The 8,951-nt window shown below is 39.2% G+C and overlaps 1 pseudogene; it reads left to right on the forward strand.

Moving 5' to 3' along the window:
- The first annotated feature begins 7,222 nt into the window (after nt 1-7,222).
- LOC145050484 (U-box domain-containing protein 4 pseudogene) lies at nt 7,223-8,458 on the forward strand (annotated as a pseudogene).
- Nucleotides 8,459-8,951: the final 493 nt, after the last annotated feature.

The following is an 8,951-nucleotide window of genomic DNA, read 5'->3' on the forward strand; positions in this document are numbered from 1 at the left end:
ATTTCTCTTATTTTTTAATGATTTCTGGAAATGTATATATTCTTGAAATTGGGTTTTCATTTTTGATTTTTGGAATGATGGGCTTTCTAAAAATATATAACATAAACTCAGACATGAAAATATATTTCTACAAAAATCTCCTCATATCTTTGATTATTTGGTTGAGGAACACACATAAAATCGTAGAGAGAGAGAGAGAAGGGGAGAGAGAGACAGAGAGAGATCGTTGAGAGAGAGGGAGAGAATTTTTTTTCTTTTAATAAAAAAACATTTAAATAAACTAAAATTTTGAAAAAGAAAATATCAAGGTAAATTTTTCATTTTAAATATTTTTAAAACAAATTGGACCAAAGTGACAACAAAATAAAAATTTTGGACCTGTGGTGCTAGTCCAAATATTTTTGGACCAAAGTGTCAATTTTAAGTAAACCATAATGACTATTTGTACAGTTTAGTCTTTTGAAAATTTTGAATTTAAAAGATAAGTTTATTAACGAAATTGATTTTCACTTATTACTATATTTGTTGCAATTATTATATTAAAATATTATATAAAATTTAATAAAATAAAAAAACTTATAAAATAATATGTGGAAAAAAAATTATTTCAAAATAACAACAAATGACATTTGACAAATTGAATGAGAATATGACAAATGACAAAAAAAACCCTCATTTATTTGAGAGGATTCTATTTTCATTTGTTATCGTTATACTGTGAAATTGTTTATTTAATAAAAATTATAAAAGTTTAACTAATATTATAAGGTTTACTTAATATTTTTTTTTAAATGGTGAAATGGCATTTTTACATGTCATAAAGACAAACATAAATGTAGAAAAAAATGTTTACATAGATCATTTTATACATTTAATAACATGTGTTTTATGATTGCTGAAAATACTAAAAATAATGAAAATTGGATTTTGGTTAAGTTTAAGCAAGTGTCCAAAGTGTAGGTCTAAAATGAAACATTGGCCGTTTTTAAAAAATATTTCCAATTTTGGTCCTTATTACTGTAACGTCCAAAATTTCAAAACAATTAAAACTTTTCAAAAACCACTCATTTTAATAACGTTGTTACAAAAGGTTTTCAATACATTATTTAATAGAGTATTTTCCCAGGTTCATATCATAAACATCAACGCGAGGAACGGTACGATCACGCATTTGCCTTGCCACAGACTCTTGAGAACCTGAAACATAAAACCACAACTGTAAGCCCGAAAGCTTAGTGAGATACCCCCAAAATACCAACCACATATACGCCCTTCCAGGCCACGACCTTCCGGTCCATGTGTCTCAGGGGACTTCCGTCCCTGCTGGGTAAACCTTCCGGTCCTACCCACGCCGACCTTCCGGTCCACAACACAACATATTGCCTTCCGGCCCATAACATATTGCCTTCCGGCCCATAGCATAAAATGCATACATAACATAACAAATCATAGATCGACCCTACATATCGGGTCACACCCCAGATCTAGCAATCATAACACATAATCATATAGCAGTTCACAGACAACAATCGATCAACAGATCACATATCATAGCATTACTCTAAACAAGATACCGGTCTAGCCGGTCACTAGCATAACATTACCCTACAAATCAGTCAACATACTAAATGCATACATACACCTTTCCAGGCCATGACCTTCCGGTCCACATAGCAATGCCTTCCGGCCCATATCATGTAATGACAACTACCCGGATTTCCATCCGATAAAAGGGTCGGCCTTGGTGCCATGAACCCTAGCGATATAGTGAGGATAACTCACCTCGAAACTGCCGACTGAACAGATAGCTCAAGCTGCTCCGATCACTGATACGATCTCCACCTCTGGACAGCCACCAATGCACTGAACTCAAACAATAAACAACAATTACCAAAATACCCCTGGAACCACTGGTCAATCCTTGGTCAAAGACAAGGTCAAAGTCAACCCCTGACTGACCCTACTCGCCGAGTCAACCCTATGACTCGCCGAGTCCCCATACTCAGAACTTCACTCAACCCGCGATCTAACTCGCCGAGTCACCCTAAGACTCGCCGAGTTCAACAACTCTGAGTCCACTCGCCCTTGACTCACCGATTCTCTAAGATTCCCTTTCTACACGTCGAGTATCCCCCTTGGCTCGACGAGTTCCTCCTGGACGAATCGCGGGGCCACCTCGACTCAACTCGCCGAGTCTGAAGAACAACTCGACGAGTCCCAGTTAATCTTCAAGCTACTCGCCGAGCCTGTTCATCGGACTCGGCGAGTCCATGCCATGCAACCGCTCAAACTGCTTTCTAAGGTCAGAACCGCTCCGACCATTCATAGGTCTGGCCTTCCTAGACTGATTCATCACGTAAGGTCCTCATTTCGGTGCTCATAATACACCCCATGACTCATAATTACATTTTGACCTAAGGTATAAGGATTCCAATCCAAAACCTCCATTGATTTCCGAAATACTCAGGCATGGGACATTCTGGACTTCCAAAGGTCCCAATACATGGTTCCAATCGCTTGGGGGACTAAGGTAACACTCAATCTAGCCACAAAAGGGTTCAATAAACCCTAAATCCATATACACATCAACATAGAAGAATGTAACTCGAAATATTACCTGAATAATGTGCTCTCTGTGTCCCCAATCCACAGAACGTGACTTCTCTTGTTGTTCCCTTAACCAAGCCTCCTCTTCCTTGCAAAACAACACTTCCAAAATCAACAATGGTCTTCTACCTTGCTCCAGATGCTCACAATCGAATTAGGGTTTCTCTCAGAGGACTAGGGTGAACAATGACGGCCATAAGGTCCCTCATATACGTCCCAACCCTGAACGGTTAGGGTTTTCGCTTAACAGCGCAGACTCGCCGAGTCCATATCCGGACTCGTCGAGTCCAGTCGCGAACCCGCGACCAGATCCGCGATCCTACTCGGCGAGTCTAGGCTCCAACTCGCCGAGTCCCCTCTTAAAACACTCAAAATCATAAATATAACAATACCTGGAATTTCGGGCTGTTACAATTACATTTTCCACCCATTTTTGCACACTATAATCCTAGCAGAAGTAGAAAGGAAGAAAGAGGAGAATCTGCATGAGCAGACTATAAATCTAACTTTCATCTCATAAAAATAATTCCTAGCAATACAGACACAACATGAAATAGCATTGTACTTTTGTTTCTTTGACATTATTAGCGTCCTACTTTCATTTTTTTTTAAAACAACAGTAAAGGTGCATAACAATCTAGATACACTACACACATATAAAATGAAACTACATTAACATTCCCACACAAACATCAGCACACACGTAAATAACATGAAATAACATTGTACTTTTATTTCTTTGAAATCTTAGCATCGTACTTTCGTTTCTTTGAAATAGACAAAACAATTAAAATACATTAATATGCCCACACACAAACATTGTAACGCCCCGACTCTCGAATACCAATTTATGGTTATAAATTCTTATGAATTCAAGATCTACTCCACGAGTTGGTTGTCTGAATCGTCGAGTAGCAGCGGGTTTAGGCCTCGTGTTTAAGTGACAAACTCGCCGAGTCGGAAGAGTGACTCGACGAGTTGGAGCTGGAGGGTGAAACCCTAATTTCCGGGGTTTGGCACCCTATTTAAGGGACCATTAGCCTCACTTAGTTCCTTCGTATCCTCTTGAAAGTCCAGAAACCCTAATTCGTGTGTGTGCTCCATATTAGTGTAAATTTAAAGCTTGGAAAGAAGACCTTGATGCAAGAAGCTTGAAGATCAAAAGGTTTGAGGCAAGAACGTTTGTGGGTCTGAAGTCTATCTCAGCTAGCTTCAATTGAGGTATCAATTCATGATCTTGGCCTTATTCCTTTCTAGATCTCTTTGGATGAAGTTAGGGCTTCTTGGCTTGGTTATGAAGCTATTCTTGGTTATGAGCTCAGATCTGAAGTTGTAACTTCAGATCTGAACTCTCTTTGATTTGTAAGTCCATAAAGCTATCATCATTGGCAAGTATGAACCCCTTCTTAAGTGTAAAACCCCATCTCAAGCTTGGTTTTGGCATTTTGGGTCATTAGAGCCTTGCATGCACGTAAAGTTTGCAACTTTACGTGATAAGCATGCCTTTGGGAAGTTGAATCTGCAGTATGGAGCCTTAGCATGACTTAAAAAGCATATGTATGGATGAAGGATTGAAGGGACTCGGTGAGTCGTAGGGTAGACTCGGCGAGTCATATGAAGATGGTCTTGAACTTGACGGGTTGGATGAACAACTCGGCGAGTCCGATGAAGATTGCCTTGGGCTCGGCGAGTGGCATGGTGACTCGGCGAGTTGGCAAGTTATGCAAGGAACTAGGCGAGTAGATGAGGGTACTCGACGAGTTGAGGTCAACATGGACTGTTGACCTTGATAGTTGACTTTGACTTTGACCAAGGGTTGACCGTTTTGACTTTTGAGGATGATTGGTACGCGGATATTTATGAATTGGATCATTGATGGTTATAGGTATTGGAGTTTGGGGCAATGTTTCGGGAGCGTGATTTCGTGGTTCGGTCCGACATTGGAAGGTGAGTTATCCTCACTATATCAACAAGGTCTAAGGCACCAAGGTCGACCCTTTCTCAGATTGTATACTTGTATTTGTTTGATATGCTTATTGATTTGTTAGATCGGCATCCTGGTAATTAGGACGGTATTATGTTTAGTGACTTGGTTTAGGTCGTTATCCTGGTATATAGGATGATGCTATGTTAGTGACCGGTTAGGTCGGTATCCTGGTTAGGATGTTGCTATACTATATGATCTGCTAGATCAGTTTATTTGTCTACGGACTGTTATGTGATTATCTATTATATGTGCACATGGTTATTTGTTTGGGGGTTGGGTTGAGGCGGGTCTTGCTTTGTGTTGTAGGCCAACATACCACTACTAGAAAAAAGGCCTTTTACGATGCTCATTGCGCGTCGTAAAACGCTCAGACGACGCGCAAATGCGTGTCAAGGAAGGCCCTGTCATAAAGAGAGACGACGCGCATTTACGATGCGCGGTTATGACACGCAATGCGTATCAAGGAAGGCCCTGTCATAAAGGAAGATGACACGCATTTGCGTGTCGTAACCTTACGACGCGCGTGTTTATGATACGCAATGCGTATCAAGGAAGCCCCTGTCAAGAAAGGCCATGTCATAAATAAAGATGACACTCATTTTTGCGTATCGTAATTTTAAATGTTAAAAAAAATATTATTTATAGATTTACTAATTTTCAAATTAAATTTGCATTTAATATTAAATGCAAATTTAATTTGAAAATTAGTAAATCTATAAATAATATTTTTTAACAACATATTGAAATTATCATAAGAACGATAATTCATTTCAAAAAAATATCACATGTCAAACAAGTTACCTAAGCATTACATGTCAAACAACACTACATGTCAACACTAATAACACTTAAAAACATGTTTTTTCCTGCATTTGGAGCATCCACAATTCCTATATCAGCAACCAACTTTAGGTCCAATTCTAACCACCTGTAAAAGAACAACATTGTAAAAGAACATTAGAAGATCAACATTTGCTTGATTTGACGATTCAACATTACTTGCCCTTGGACCAATTTTAGGTGTAGAGTGTGGTGTAGCAAGTTTTGAAGGGTACCTTTTTGATGAGAACGCCCTTGCATTGTCGTTCCCCCTAAAGATAAACATGAAGCACAAACTAAGTTTGCTCTTGTCAGAAGCTGCAATTTCTGCTGTCATGAGTTTGTATAAGTTTTGAAGGGTACCCTGAGACATACAATCTCCTCCATCAGACCATCTCTTGTCCATGCTAAAAAAGAGATAATTCCAGTGAAATTCCTTCAACTATGCCCATGTAACTTATAATTCCAATGCAATTACTTCAACTATGGGTGTTTTAGTCTCGGGTGTCAGGTTCACTATTGGGGCATGTGTATCTGTGTTGGTTAATACTCGGGCAGATAGATCGGGCAGTTGTGATTCATTAGTTCCAAAAGTGGCAATTGGGCTGTGGCAAACTGGATACCACCTGAACACTTATCCTAATAAATATCAATCAGAAACTTATCAATAAGCATAATCATTATCATTAAAGAGGGATAAAAGGAGGGAGGGGTAATTAAGTAAATAAACCTGGCACCAGTTGAAACTTATCAATAAGCCTAATCAGTGGCAGACCCTACAACACCATAACTGCCTTTTCCAACCACGTCTTGAACTTCATATCTTCCTGCCTCTCCATATTCGGTGAAGAACTCTCTTTCGAGCTGTATACAAGAAACAATTACTTGGTTTTTGTCAACAGTAACAGTCTTTAGTAAACAGTAACTTTAATTTTAAAATTAAATTTCACATTAGAAATAAAGAGATTTTACATCTTAAATGGGGTTGATTCAATATTCAAGATTCAAGGAATGGGGTTGATCTTACATTCTAAGGTGAAAAAGTTAATATTTTCAAAACATAATGGTTGTTTTCACATATAGGGTTGATTCAAAATTCAAGATTCTCTCTCTGCTCAGATTTATATTTACTTTTACTACTATAAAAACTTGTAAAATGTTTCTAAGAAGATAGTGTATGTGTGTATCAATCATTACTTTCCATGGATTCTTTCAGCAGAGAGACTATAAAATGTTTCCACCAATAGTAAATTGGGACAACATGGATTAGTCTACCAGGAGACCACAAATGGATTTCCCTGTTCAGGTATTACACACTTCAAGAAATCTAAATCGATGATAGCATGCAAAACGAACATTTCCAACAGAGATTATTTTGAGAATGTGATGCATGTCAATGAAAAAAGTTTTTGCACTGCTTGCAACAGGAAAGAGATCAACAGAATCTGAGAGTTGAAAACAAATGATTAGTATAAGTGTAAAATCATAATTTAATTTACAGACTTACCCTTTTCACTTGCATAAACATGTATAACTCCATCTTCCATCTTGAAATGAGAGTTTGCAATCAAGTCCCATACAAGAATATTTCCATTTTGATCATCAGATATCAGCTCAGTCTGCACACCCAAAAACAAACCAATAAACCAAATTATATATAGGTACATGGCCAAAAAAACAAATCTAATTTTCACAAGGAACAGAATCATGGACACCTGATTTGGATACAGAACCATAGTGTTAAAAGATTCAAAACTAGTAGAATTCAGCCAAACCTCTTCACCATCGAAGGCCAAACCAATAAACCAAATGAAACATATGGGATATGAAAAGCCATCGGCTATTGTCTTAAAAGCTATAAGGAAACAAGTGGAAGGATCTGATCCCAGCTCAGAAACTAGGTCAAAAATTGCTGATTTGTTAAGCTTAAGAACAAATCAAGAACTTCTAATCGAAGCTGTTGCACTTGAAAACTTGAAGGAGAATGCTGAACAAGCAGAAAAGATTGGGGATTTGGAGTATATTGAAGAAATGATTGCTCTTGTTACACACATGCATGATTGCTTTGTGGAAATGAAACAATCAGAAAGCTCTAACCCTGTTCCAATTCCTCCAGACTTCTGTTGTCCACTGTCACTTGAATTGATGACAGACCCTGTGATTGTAGCTTCTGGGCAGACATATGAGCGGGGGTATATTCGTAATTGGATCGATCTTGGACTCAATGTTTGCCCTAAAACAATGCAAACTCTTGTTCATAATAATTTGATTCCTAATTACACTGTGAAAGCATTGATTGCTAATTGGTGTGAATCCCACAATGTTAAACTCCCAGATCCTATAAAGCAGCCATTAAGGTTAACCTTGAATCAACCTACTTCACCTAGATCGAATGGAATCCATCAGGAAGAAGCTTCTTCTCCAGTGCATCGTCATGTTCATTCATCTTCAGAAGATTCTGGAAAGGGGAATGAGTTTAATACGGTTGAATCCGGTGAGAAAAGTTTGGATTCCGGTGGACCTGGACCTGGACCATCTGGAGTGGATGAAGGATCACCACCGGAGGCACCTGCAATTGAGTCGTCTTCTTTAGCTCCGGCAACCGCTTACAACAGTGATGCTTCAGGGGAGCTGGCGGCAGAGCCTCAGGCTGCCATTGCTGCTTCCCAGCATGCAGTTTCACCTCGATTTGGAAACAGAGCACGAAACCAAATATGGTGGAGATCATCTTTTGGGCCGAGAGTTGTTTCTTCTGCTACTGAAGCGAGACCTGATCTCACGGAACTCGAAACGCAGGTGAAGAAATTGGTCAGCGACTTGAGCAGCGCTTCCATTGATACAGTCAGGAACGCCACCGGTGAACTCAGATTACTTGCGAGACAAATGAAATTGAAAGGTAGAGGCGCTACACTCCTTTTTTTGTTCGTGTCACCACACATCAACATAGAGAAATCGAGAACCCCTGCAGGTTTGATCTGTTCAGAAGACGGGATCAAAGATTTGGTGATATTGCGATTTTGTTGTGGGAGAAAAGAGGATTTGTGATGATATTAGGTTTTTTTTGGGTATTAGAGTAAGAGAGATAGAGAAAGAGAGAGAGTGAGTGAGTGAGAGAGAGAGAGAGAGAGAAGAAAGATGGAAATAAGATAGAGGATATGTAACGACCCGTTTCCGGTATGTTAATTAATTTGATTTGGGCTAAGTTTTCAAGAGGGACTCGGCGAGTTCTAGCCTGACTCGCCGAGTCGGGTCGCGCATCTTGTGCACGCGGGAGCCGGCGACTCGGCGAGTCCGTCCGTCTGGGTGAAACCCTAACTCCCCGGGTTGCTCACTATTTAAACCCCATTATAGCCTCCATCTCGTCACTTTCCCCCTGAGAGCACTGTGAGAAACCCTAAACCTTCCTCTTGTGAGCTTATAAGTGATCTTGTTCCATTTTGTGAAGGGGTGAAGAAGGAGAAGAAGAAGGAAGCAAGGAAACGAGTTCTAGTGCCAAGATCCAAGATCAAGTGTGAACTTATTGAGGTATTTTCGGAGT

The sequence above is a fragment of the Lactuca serriola genome, chromosome 5 (genome assembly GCF_051521515.1).
Source record: "Lactuca serriola cultivar US96UC23 chromosome 5, Lser_US96UC23_V15, whole genome shotgun sequence".
NCBI lineage: Eukaryota > Viridiplantae > Streptophyta > Magnoliopsida > Asterales > Asteraceae > Lactuca > Lactuca serriola.